The sequence below is a fragment of the Neodiprion lecontei genome, chromosome 3 (genome assembly GCF_021901455.1).
Source record: "Neodiprion lecontei isolate iyNeoLeco1 chromosome 3, iyNeoLeco1.1, whole genome shotgun sequence".
Lineage (NCBI taxonomy): Eukaryota > Metazoa > Arthropoda > Insecta > Hymenoptera > Diprionidae > Neodiprion > Neodiprion lecontei.
The window spans coordinates 15971962-15985773 of NC_060262.1; positions in this window are offsets into that span (position 1 = coordinate 15971962).

Here is a 13812-nt window from a genome sequence, read left to right on the forward strand (position 1 = left end):
TTCTGTGATTTATGTTTAGTTAGTTATATGTATTACTGTGCTAAAAATTTGCTAGTCATATCGTTATAATTATATATCTGATTATTCATTCCAGGAATACTTTCTGCAGTCTGACCAAACTGCGTGTATACCTATATATTATGTAAATATTCTATAGCCTATTTTTTCATTACTATCTGTGACCTGCGCTTGCGACGTACTACTTTCCATAGTTTGCGCTTTCTATAGAATTTATTTAGCCATATAATGTATACAATGCTCGATGCCTTGTTATATCAATTTTCTCTATCAAGATTACTGTCATGTTTCACTTATACTGTTTCAATTTAATTTCTATGAGATCCTTCTCATACTGATTTCGTGATTATGTTTATTAAGTTTAAACGAGTTTAATTTTACTTTTATCATTTTATATTATTTTCTATCATTTTGTATTTGTTTGGTGCAAACCCGATCATGGTTGGAAGGTAGGGACGGGTTAGACGGGTCTCTGTTTGATAGCGACCTCCACGTGGTGAGACCTGGGAGATTGATGATATTTTCGTTGTTATATCATGAATTTGCTCACAGCTATTCGTTGCATTTTCAATTTAAAATGACCTGTGACGACGTCTGGCCGGTAGTCGTAAATAGTTACGTATTATTTTCGAGACTGTATTAGGAACAGCTCTCAGCCGATCACGCTATGCTTTGAGCTGACTCAAGACAGTCCTGCAAATCGATACCTGACTATGAATACCGGCTATTAGACTATTACCAGTCACGTGATCGCATTGCGTAGAAATACGGACGCCGGTGAATATAATTTTCGTTGAAATATTAAGAATGTATATCTATATCAACATACGTTTAAAGAATTCTACGTCACGTCAATCAAAAAATGACCTCGTATTTTTTCAATCTATTCATACTTTTTTCACATGAAATAAAGGTAAAAAGAATCGATACGCATTTTGGTGTTCGTCCGAATTATGTTTGTTTTCGAAAGTTACAGGACAATCATTCAATTTTGATGTAAAAGGAGCTCGCATGTATCCGGTTCTATTCGACGTAAAGACATCATTTACAGTGCATTCGGAAGGTGAACGAATAAGCTTTCATAAAAAAAATGCAATGTTGAACATTATTGAAAATCCCAATTTTTATAAACAATTCAAATGTTTGACGATTTTCACGTCATTGAGGACAAGTTTCCGAATTATAAAAAAAAATAGTTTCGGGTTCCTTATTAAATTCTGTATTACTAGTAAATTTTTCAAGTGGAATCTGAAAGGAGTCTACATTTTTTTTCTATTATTCATCAGGTGCGCGATACACTGGGCTGTTTAAAAGTATTTGAAACCGAATGCCCGTGAGGGGTGGAAGAGGCTAGCCGCGTCACCCGCCCCACTCCAGCGACAGCTCGGCTGCTCCGTCTCACTTGTTTCTTTACCCTCTCTCTCGCCACGGTTAACGCGGGAAGCGGAGTAGCCCGCGCTTTCTAGCTAGGCAACGGCCTTAATATTTGAGCTGTAGGGAAGTTTAGGAGCGGAACCGATAAATTCTGTTAAAAATTATTATTTCTTTAATTTTATTTTTATTTTTGTTCACTACGGTTATATTTTTGTAAATCTTTATTTTGTCTACTGACAAAGACTATTGTACCTTGATAAATCGCGATTAAACATATGTTATAAACATGCACTCGTCTGTCTCATTGTCAACGCATTTCTCGAACCTATAACTTTAAATCGAAAAAAAGGAGGGAAGTGAAAAACAACAGTCAGCCAAGAAATTCCCTGGTCTGAAAGGTTGGCGATGTTATAGGTCAATAGCCCACAACACAACATAGGCAGGCGACTCTGTTTACTCCGAGTTTGCGATTAGAAGGGAGTACAGGAAAACCCGTATCTCCGACTAGGTGACATACGCTTGCTTTCACTTGTCTCGAGTTGAAGCAACGGCCGAAGAGGCCATTGTCTTTCTAAGCGAGCAACGGGCAGAGGCGCTTGTTCACATATTCAAGGCGGCTTTGGTGATACCTAAGTCCGTATAGTTAGATCATCGGGGGTTTTGGGTTGATAACCCATAACATAACGTAGGCAGGCGACTCTGTTTACTCCGAGTTCGCAATTAGAAGGGAGTACTGGTTAGCCCGTATCTCCGAATAGGTGACATACGCCTCTCTCACTTGTCTCTAACTGAAAGCAACGGCCGAAGAAGCCCTTGTCTTTCTAAACGAGCAACGGGCGGAGGCGCTTGTTCACATTCCAAAGCGGCTTTGGTGATACCTAAGTCCGTATAGTTCAACTATCCAGGGTTTTTGGGGTCTGATAAGCTGATCCAGCTTTTACCCATCAGAGGGGGTTCCTTACAATTATATTACAATTGACAAAAAACTCACTAATAACGGGTTTATCACATAGGCTCCGGCCTGAGATAAACCGCACCCGTTACAGAATAAATATTTTCATATACGTAAATTCCAAATTAATTTATCTCGAAAGACATGTCAGAAACCAAATTATCACTCTTTAGAATGATACACTACAACAATGCGAACTGGAAAATAAAGTATTACATATAGCTCTTTCAACAGCTCCTCTAGCGCCAGCTGAATTTGCATTTTATTTAATGAAAAAACCAAGCCACATCGCTTACATTGCAGGCAAAGTGGTGTGTATAACAAAATGCGTACCTGTGAACGTCAGAAAAAGAAAGACGAACAAATGCTATCAAGAATTACACGTTTACAGAGTAAACGAGAGTTTGTTCTGGCTTCCGAAAACATATATTTTAGTGAGGTCAGGAAACTTAATCGAATGTAATTTATTTCTAGCACCAAAGTTCAACATCAATAACGCTTAGTATAGCACTTCACCAAATTTAATGTCCGCAATACCTCCTGACAAAACGAATGCAAACATTAAAACATGATACAAATGACTCAAAGAATGAAACTGTTACTGTCAACTTACCGCAAAATCCAGGAACCGGAAACCAAGCCAAATTATCTGAATAAAATTTAATAGATCAAAACACCACCAGCAAGCGAGTTTGCATATAAATTTTTGTTTTAAAAAGCTGTAAAGAAATTTATGAACTATCTTGTAGGAAGGAAAAATATTCCGTAGACCAGTACACAAATTACTTTCAAGATTATAAAAAAATATAAGATTTATCCAAGAAAGAGGAAAAACCAACACATTCACATTTAGTCGCGATCATAGACGGACCGTGTCCCTCATGGAGCTTTCCACGCTGGGTGACCCCAATTTTCAAAGGGGCTGTCTTGTCGCCATCTCCCCTCCAGTATCCATTGAATACCAAAGTAGTCCACCGATTCATCAGGATCACGCATGGTCTCGACAAACGATAAAAATTCCCTCCGCGCCGACGTATAACACATTTTTCGTGTCGCCGTAACACTATTGATTCAATCTTAATGAATCCTGCCGATAATGAAACATATCACTAAGATAAAAAACACACCAGGATCAAATTCCGAAACAAACTACAACACATCATATTAAGACATGATCCATAAACATGGTTAACATTACAAACTTCGTTCTCATACAATAAAAGGAGAAAAGATGAATTTTTTTTTAATTTTTCCTTTTTCCTCGTAACTTGATTTTAGAAATTTACCCAAACTCACAATGACAGAGACTTTTGCATGTACTAAAACTATCGTAAGTCGTTCTTGTACCGATTTGTCTTTCACTTGATTTTTTTTATGCTAAGAAAGGGATAGAATAATTGTAATGCGCAAATCCCTTCGGGAATGCCCTTACTAAACTACTCTCCGAAACGCGCGGACAAATCAGATGAGAAGCCAGTACAACTGACCAATGGTGTCGTCGTAATGAGGATACGAACGCTATACTCCTGTAAAAAAATAAGAAGTAGAAAAAAATAATTCAACAAATTTTAGAACCGAAGAATCTTATTATTGTAATAAATTATCCTAAAATAGAACATGTATAACCAATCCATACTACGTAATAAATATCAAATAACTGTTAGAAATAAGACCATTTTTAGAAATAACATCAATTTTTCGTAATCTATTCAATTTTCAATAATTCATTGAATTTATTATTCGAAATTTATTCATTAATTTATGAAAAGTTACAATTATAACCGATTGACGTGTCAATCCAACAAGTCATTATCCCCGCGATATTCTAGGGTTAGATTCGACGGTCATGAGTTATGTTATGTTTATTGAGATTGAATTTGTTTCGCGCTCGGCCGACTATGGCGCTGTATGTTTCCTGTGCTTCCAACTTGACTGTCTAGTGTGAAAAATTAGCCGTCTCAGATTCATTGTACACAAGTGTACCCGTTAGAATTATTGTCTCCTTTACTAACAGCCCAACTTTCAACTTATCTCGTACTCTTAGCAATTGGATTGGTGATAATATAGTTCCTCCCGTCTCACGGGTCAAAGATAGCTTTGCCTTAATGAATGCTATCAAAAATCTCAGACTTCCTGATGACTATATTTTGGTTTCGTTAGACGTAGCCTCCTTGTTCACTAATGTACCACACGGCTTAGCAATTAACGCGGTGAAGTTACGGTGGTCCCAATTAGTATTGTTACGGTTTCCCCCTTCGAATATGCACGTATTCATTTAATTAATCAAAATGAAGATCTGATGTTCCCGGACAACGATCGTCTCTTGAAATCAACGAGGATCTTTCTGAATCATTCCTTGAACGGACTTTAAACGACACACGTCTCCTTTTACTTTTGTCCTAAATAAACCACCCCAGTCTTTTTGAATTCTCCCGATTATTTATTTCGCCCGCTTACGTAACAGTATTAGTCCAGTCATTATATCCAAATAATCGACTTGAAAGTACAATAATTATATCGCAGGATTTTTCTTCGCGGCGCCCTCGGGGGGGGTCAAGGATAGCTTAAATTCAAAAAGTAGACCAAATCGTGCTTTTGCTTGTCTTCGAAAACTCGTTTTTTTTCAACAAATCGTTTTTCTCAAACAACTCGGCCATTTCCAATTTCAAAAAAAATTGTAAGAATGAAAATTGTTTGAAATTTGTTTTTCTATAAGTTTGGTCCTTACAATTGTTCTTCTAGGATCGATATTTTTTGAATTAATCTCAAAAATAAGTTGCGGATCCAAAAAATTGCATTTTCTCGTTTGTTTTCGAGTTTATGGCTAAAGCGAAAAGAACCAAACTTGTACAGAATCAAATTTCGATCAATTTTTGTCCCAACTTTTTTTTCCAAAAATCAATTTTTGGAAAATTACACCTGAAAAAAAGGACAGGTTCCAAAATATTTGCATTATCTCGTTTATTCTCGCGTTTACGGCTAGAGCGAAGAGGACCAAACTTGTACAGAATCAAATGTCAATCAATTTTTGTCAAAAATCGATTTTTCGTAAAAAATGTTGGGACAAAAATTAATCGACATTTGATTCCGTACAAGTTTGGTCCTTTTCGCCTTAGCCGTAAACTCGAAAATAAACGAGATAACGCAATTTTTTGGATACGCAACTTATTCTTGAGATTAATTCAAAAAATATCGATCCTAGAAGAAAAATTCTAAGGACCAAACTTGTAGAGAACCATATTTTAAACAATTTTTGTTGTTACAATTTTTCTGTAAAATTGGAAATGGCCGAGTTATTTGAGAAGAACGATTTGTTGAGAAAAAAAACGAGTTTTCGAAGACAATCAAAAACACGATTTGGTCTACTTTTTGAATTTAAGCTATCCTTGACCCCACCGAGGGCGCCGTGAAGAAAAATCCTGCGATGTAATTTGTAACGTGGCGTTTCAGAATCGCCCGTCACAAGGGCACACAACCGCTATTATTTTTAGTTTACGCGTCCTCAGCAGGGTACTCCAACCGAACTCGATACAAACTAGGCAATAACTACTTTTAACTAATTCTTTTTTGTAAATTCTTTATTTCGCGCTTCGGCGCAAGCTAACAAGGTACTTGGACGACAACGATCCCGATCAACAAGGGACCACTCTCTACCGTTTCCAGCTCTCGACGACTTCGCCTACTGACGGTCTCATCAGACTACACTGGCTACCTTGGTGCACCTTTATATACACCTGGGGTAGCATCCACCCGAACCTTCCGTATCGCCTCGACTGCCGGTGAACAGGGAGATAAAAATCCTCCCGGCGGCCGAGGGCATCGTTCCTCGAAGAGGAACCAGCCGCCAACTCTATCGGATGCCGCACGGATGGCGTGAAGGGCAGACCGTAGCCTGCCATCCTCCGACTTACCGGCCTGGTGCCGGACCGACCCCAAACCACTACGTTCAGGGTGATAAAGCCATCGTTCCGAGGATCGACGCTGCCTCCCTATCGGCAGGGACCAATTGTGTGGGTCGTGGTCCACGGTTTGGCCAACCGTCTGACTGCACGACCTCAGGTACAGGCAGCTAGCTACTGCCTGTACAAAAGCCGGTGGAGGTGAACAATGAGGCGTCACTCTCCACCCGGTAACTTTGGCCGAGAGGCACCCTATGTATGCCTCTGCCAAAGAAGTCCCCGATGATAGGCAGCCTGGACCGTAAATTGAAGCGACTACAAAATCGTACGAGTTGGTGTCAACGACGAAATCGCGAGCAGCACATTACACCACATCTGGCGGTAATTTTGGAAAACGTATGACCACGCAGTAACCAATATTCGCCACAGGGGGATGGCCTATTTGCGGTGGGGGTCAACCGACCAATCAAAGGAGAAGAATCACCTCACGACAACCGCGAGATCGGCGAGCTGAACTACGACCTGCTATTCTACGCTCGACCTGTTGAGGAACAGCTTCGTTTTCGATTATTCTCCCGACCATTACTACCGATTTAAGCTGCCGACACCTTTTCCTTCTTTTGCTACCGACCTATCGTCTATTCTACCGCTATCGTTTATCCTTCTAAACTCTGCATCCTTTTTCCTTTCCTTATCAGTTTTGCTTTTGTGAAGTATAGTTTAAGTTAGAATCAGTTTGTGTGCCTGAGATCAACCGTTAAGGTAAGGCTTTTGCCTTTGAATTGTACCGTTACGAAGTTGCTCATAATTTCTCTTCTTTCTCATAGTATTTATCGACTTTGTGTGAATCATGGTCCACGGTTAAAGTTGCAGTAAGCCGCCGTGTGGCTGCATGATTTCGGTCATTAATATTATATTTATTGTTTCTTGGTTGCATCGTGTGATGCCAATTTTGTGTGAATCATGGTCCACGGCCTAGAGTTGCAGTAAGCCGCCGTGTGACTGCATGATTTCAGTAATTTATTATTTTCGTATCTGAGCGACCTCGTAACTGCCAAATAATTACTTCTCTTGTATTTATCATTTTTCTGATTATTTGTGAATCTCTATTATCCTGCTTCTGTATTTTCTATCGTATTTTGAGCCCTATTGGCTTCATAGTTTATTCCATACTCTTTTTGTAATAGTAGCGTGCTTTATATTTTATTTCTGTTATCGCTTATTATATTTTTATTTATTTTTGTGCCTATTGTATCGTATATCGAGTTCCTTGGAGTACAAGCGAGCGTAGAATCACCTCTAGCTATTACCGCATTTTTCTTTGTTACTATTGACCATTTTATATTACTTTTGCCTGTTATTTATTTATTCGTATTTTGTTAAACTAAGTTCTGTGAATTATTCTTTTGTATTGCGGTGTATTTTTGTATATTTCTCTATTTTGTAAACTCTCCAAAATTCTCTCACTCTCATAACTTTGTATTTTGGTATTCTCTCAAAAGTTATGTTTAGGAATTCACTATTTAATTCCTCAAGTATGTAATGATTATAAATTATCGACTCTACTGTATGAATAATTCTACCGAAGGCTACCTAGTCGATCGTTTGCCGACTTGGTAAATTGTTACTGAATGTCAATCTCTCATCTTGGTTATAATTTATGGTAAATTTGACGTATCATCTACCGAACTACCGTTACGTTGTTTTCTACCGATCGCAGTAAAGCTCTCTCGTTCTAATTAACAGAATAATAATTTTCGTAGCGTCGTTTGCAACTTGGGTAAGATCACGTCGCCCAGTGACGTGTAGTTTTAAGTCAAATCTTGCATTATATCGCCTCTCTCGACCTACGTCTATTTTTCTCTGCTAGCTACCGTCTCTCGTGTTAAAGCTACCGTTTACTGCTATTCTACCGATATTTTTGTGAACAACGATTATTTATTTTATTAACTACCGCTATCGATACCGCCTTATTTGCCTGCCTCACTCATGTAACCTTCTCGACAATATATGATCGATTGACTTATTCATTTCCCTTTTAACTGGAGTTTATTCTTTATTTGGTTATTTTCTTTAATTCTGGAATTACTGCTAGCTGCCTTGAACTCCGCCACTCTACCGGGATGTACGCGATCGTACCTGTGCCTAGCCAGCCATACAACGGGTTCTCTGTTTATCCCTTTTGTACGGTCTTGTGTTAATTTTATTGATTTATGTTATTCTTTGAGAATCGACGCTAACGCGTCTGGCGCCCAACGTAATTATTTTGTTGTAGTTTAATATTGCGGATAAGTAGAGAATCGCGCCAAAGTGTCAACGGTAAGTCCTCATCCGAAAGTAACAAAATTTAGCGTTACAAATTGGCGCTCAACGAGGGGCAGAAAAGACTTAGCGTTACAAATTATTGTACATTAAAAAGACTATAATGACTGGACTATACCGGGACAATCTCTTGAAACTCTACATACAATGCGCATGCGCCAAATAATTCAATCTCATTGGTCGGTGAAATCGCCCCGCGGCGATGTTTCGTCTGCTGAGCAGAGGGCCAACGTACACAAAAATGAGAGAAGACTCAAGAGCTGTAAATCTCTCGTGCATAAAACCGCGGATTGAGGTTATGTTGCTGTTTATTTTTACGTAGCGCGAATTGTCTAAGAATACTATCGTTCAGCAATACCGTGGTCGATATCGGAAAATATTCAACCGACGCAAATATCAAATGATACAGAAATTGAATGTTATTTATTGAAAGAAAAAATCTGAAATTCAATGTGAAATGTCATTAACAAGTGGGAGTCTGGACAAACAGAGGTAGGTGAGTAAAAACAATGTTCATTGTGAACAGATTCTTTATTTACATAAAATTGAAAATGCGTCTCATTAACGATTTATGTTTTGTGCATTTTATTGGAAATTAGTTGTATCCAAAAATACCAAAAGTTCCAGTCTGATAATGATAGCTTGTAATATTTTCAGGTACGGAATAATTCATTGTCAAAGCGGGACTAAATTTGTCAGGCATGGAAGCATGTAGGTAAATTTTTAATTACGTGATCTTTGACAATTACAATATTTTAACATGGATTCAATGATTAAATTCGTTTTTTTTTCAGCAGGCTCGAAGTTTGAACTTTGATTAACACGAGGAAAATTATGCCTTACCTGATGGTCAAAACGTTTAGGTGGCAAGGATCCTGGTTTCTCGCCAGGTGCAATCATTATAACCATCGAACCTGGTTGTTCCGTCAGACATCAGGTGCCAGAGTGAATTTCATCAGGCCATCGCCACCTTCTTAACATCAGTTGAGGCAAAATTGAAGAGCGGGATATACTACAGATGATAATGGCTGAATATCCCATCATTTTACTTTGATCGAGCAAATAGCGATAAGTTTGTTACTTAACCGTTGCCGCCAATTCGTTCTACCGAGGAATCATTCTATGCACCATTGTAATTTAAGCATTATTACTGACCAGCATTGTTTTTCAAACTTTATGCCTTTTAATTTGGTATCTTATTTTGAAGCTTACTTTTACTGTCTTTGGCATTAAATTCAGATCCAATAGTTTTTCGAGTCCTCAATTAGATTGTAGGGTTTAATTTTGCTAGGGAAACTGAATCAATTTAAGTCTAGAATTGTTAAATAACTTCAGTTAAAAATGTCTTTAAATTTAATTTTAGTTGACGGTGTCATCTGGTTAGCTAGTTGCACAATAACTTAAAACCAAATTCAATTTTACACTCTTTATAGGGTCTTACGCTAAGACTGAAAGCTTGTGAATCTCCATTTACCGCAATCATTTCTGCATTTCATATTAGCTTTGTCTGGAGCGAAAAAATCTCATTTTCAGATTGAGAATGGAACCTGAAACGCGGAAGTTATTCAGTAGCACGAATTGAAAACCAAGAATTTTATAATGGTTCCTGCAACAAAGGGACTCTTTCCAAATATCCTTGTTACGAGGTGATGTTCGGAGGACCATGAACAAGATATTGTATAGGATTACATTACTTGGAAAAAAATCTTCATGAACTTCGTTAAAAATTAGATATTCATTTATTTTACCTACCATACCTTGAAGGTAATTGTGACGTTAAGGCGCATTTTGAGAAAGTTGATTTTCAACTTGTGTCACAGGATGTGATCTACGTTCCTGAGTTCCACGCTTCCGATTAGATTTTCATTGTTTCGAACCGCACTAACATGAAATACAGAAATTATTTTAATAAATCTAATATTACTTAAATTTTTAATTTGAGTATTAGATTCCCTCATTTATTTAATTGAACATCATTAAAACATCATTAAAAATACATTGACTATCGTTTATTTGTAAATTTTGTTGAACTATTTTCGAGAAAAAAAAGATTCACAGTTATGTTACAGATAGTGTGATATTTAAATTTCTTGAACACTCGGTTTAATGTCCCATTTTCAAAAGTAATAAAATTCAATATTACCGCCTGAAATCACAAGAGAGTGAGAAAGTTGCTTAGTTGCTTGAAAGTGGCGATGATCTTTGTACATGTGATAAATTGAATAAGCAGATAACGGTAAATATTAGAGATGCAATTATTTTGGTCGTATCACCTGTTGACAGAAAAAAATTTCATTGTTATTTCTAATGTACAAAATAATAAAAGTGATCAAATAAAGTGTTCCCACCTACCTGCTGCGTTTCTTCCAAGCACCCAACATTTAAACAAATTTCTCATTTCAGTCGAATAAAGCCAATTTTCAAAGAGCATTAGCATCCACTTTCCGAGTCACTATCTCGACTGTTTGAGATTCTAACCTTAAAAATTCGTATGAACTACATCGACGCCAGAAACAGAGTTTGACAGCTGAAATTCGAAGTGGCCAGCCTGACCGTGCAGCCGATAAAACTCGCGCATGCGCATTGTATGTATAGTTTCAAGAGATTGTACTGGTATATAAGGTTTCTGTTTCACTGTATCAACTAATTAAAGCTCTGCAGATTTGTTTTAAGGCTGCTATCTTCAAACTCAACAACTTAAATTATGTTCAAACTCACGGTTTACTTATGGGTTCTCCGCTCTCTCCAGTTCTGTCTGATCTGTTCATGGAGGATTTGGAACAACATTGTTTAAATAAACTTGATTTTAATCTACCTTTTCAATCCAGATATGTAGACGACATTATCATTACTGTGACTTCCAATAAAGTTGACTCAATTCTACATATCTTTAACCGTTTCCACCCTCAGTTACAATTTACATTAGAAATTGAACATAATGGTCAAATAAGTTTTTTCGACGTTCTGGTTATCAAACAAAATCATCTCATCAAAACTGATTGGTTTCATAAAGTCACTTGGTCACAAAGATACCTAAACTTTAATTCTCGCCATCCCAGATCATATAAAATCGTAACCATCAATTGTCTGGTTGACAGATCCGTTAGATTATCCAATAGCGAATTTCACAATAAGAATTTGTCCTTGATACACGATGTACTACGTAAGAACGCTTATCCATCTGTCCTGCTTAAGAAACACATACATGCGAAATATAAGTCAATTTTGGAGGGTAATGACCCCAACAACGTCACAGAACAACTGTCGCACCGATCATTCAAAAAAACTGTTTGTATTCCATATGTGGCTGGTCTATTTGAAACTCTCAATAGAATATTTTCCAAATTTAACCTTCATTTCGTCGGCAAAAACACGCATGACTTAACTTATTTATTCGACTCAGGTAAAGACCTGTTACCTTTAGATAAACGTTGTTGCGTTGTTTATAAAATCTCCTGTAAACAATGTAACAATATATACGTAGGCAAACTAGCAGGCAACTGCACACTGGAATAAAGGAACATAAACGTAATATTTTTGAGAATGAGGATAATCACACAGCCTTCACGAGACACTCTATAGAATGTGATCATGTTTTTAATTATGACCAAGCGAGTACTTTAGAAGTAGAGCTACATTACTATAAACGACTACTTCTAGAAATGTAAAATATTGTCGCACATCCCAGCGCAGTTAACTTAAGACAGGACATCGAACATCTCAGCACAATCCACACTCCACTTATACATAGATCTTAACCTTCCCTTACTGTGGTCACCTTTAATCCAGGCTAAATGCGATCCATTTAACTCTTTGAGACATTGCCGCGCTTGTCCATCACTTGAACATTCACCTCTTTCCGGCCAACACGTCGGAGGATCCACACGCTACCTGCTCTAATTACTTCAGTCCTGCTGCCATATAATTTTCAAAAGTTTTTCAAATTCTTGACTTATCATTTTATAAAATCGACCAACTCCGAAATTTTTTTAATAATTTTTGACCAAGATGTATTACTGTGAAAATTATGTCGTGATGTTTCCACTCCTTAACGTTTGGCGAATCATTCCATTGTATCTTTTTTTCTGTGATGTTCGTCGGTTCTTAGCTCCTTATTTATCCAACATACATCTTCCGATCAGGTATTTATCGTTGATAATTTTCCTTTTCCAGTTTTTTTTTTCTGTGTTTTCTGGGTTATTGTTCTGTGTTTTGGCACCTATTGCCTTGATACCGCTTTATTTCTTCTTAAAATAATTTTTAATTTTAAATCCAGTTTACAGTCATGATACTACTTGTATTTTTTTTACTTCAATTTTATCTTGTAATTTTGATTTATTTTATCTTATATTTTAATTTTATCTTGTTATAATTTTTTTATCTTCAAAACATTTTACTCTGTCACCTGTATTCTTATTTGTTTCATGGATGTGGGCAATAAATTAAAATTAATTTTCGTTCTGAAACGGCCCCCACTCGGGCTGAAACTTTAACAATTATCCGATTGTTTTTGTTTTAACGACCTCCTAAACCAATACCAACCTTCATTTCAACTTCTTAGGTCATGAAAAATACATTATTCAAGTTTAGGTTGAAGTGAGCTACAATCACGATCGTAAATAATCCTAACGAACCGAATAGAAATAGTAGCGAGGTCAACTTATACATCTGTACTTCGTAAAAACTTATTGGTCGATAATTTTCTAATAATTATATCACCCGCGTTGCACTAATAACAAACTCTGACTGTAGATCGCACCACGCGGCACGTGTTTCCACAGGCTTTACGTGTTCTGTCACGACTTTCTCGTTGAAAGCGCTGGAAATATTGTACCGCGTGGTATATTACCGTTTCCTCTAGCTTAGTAGTTATGATCTCACTGATCAAGCATGTACTTACAATTAGCCAATCGTAGCTTTCACCCATAACTGATACAATCCACAAACAGTGGCATAGGTTTTGGGCCTAAAATTTAGGTTTAAAATTTTTGTTTATATCTTGTTATACACATGAAAATGAATAAACTGCAAAAATTTCAGATGTTTTGCTACGTAAGTAACAGAGAAACAATATTTTTTTGGTTTTCTCTTGGTTTTTCTGAAAGAACATCGGATCCTGCATTAAAAATAACTGGACGTATAAGGTATAAAAATAATTACAAGATAAGAGCTGAGCGGTTCGGATCATAACAGGGAGGTCAAATTAATATAAAATACTCAAAGTATAAAAATATATCACTAAATTGA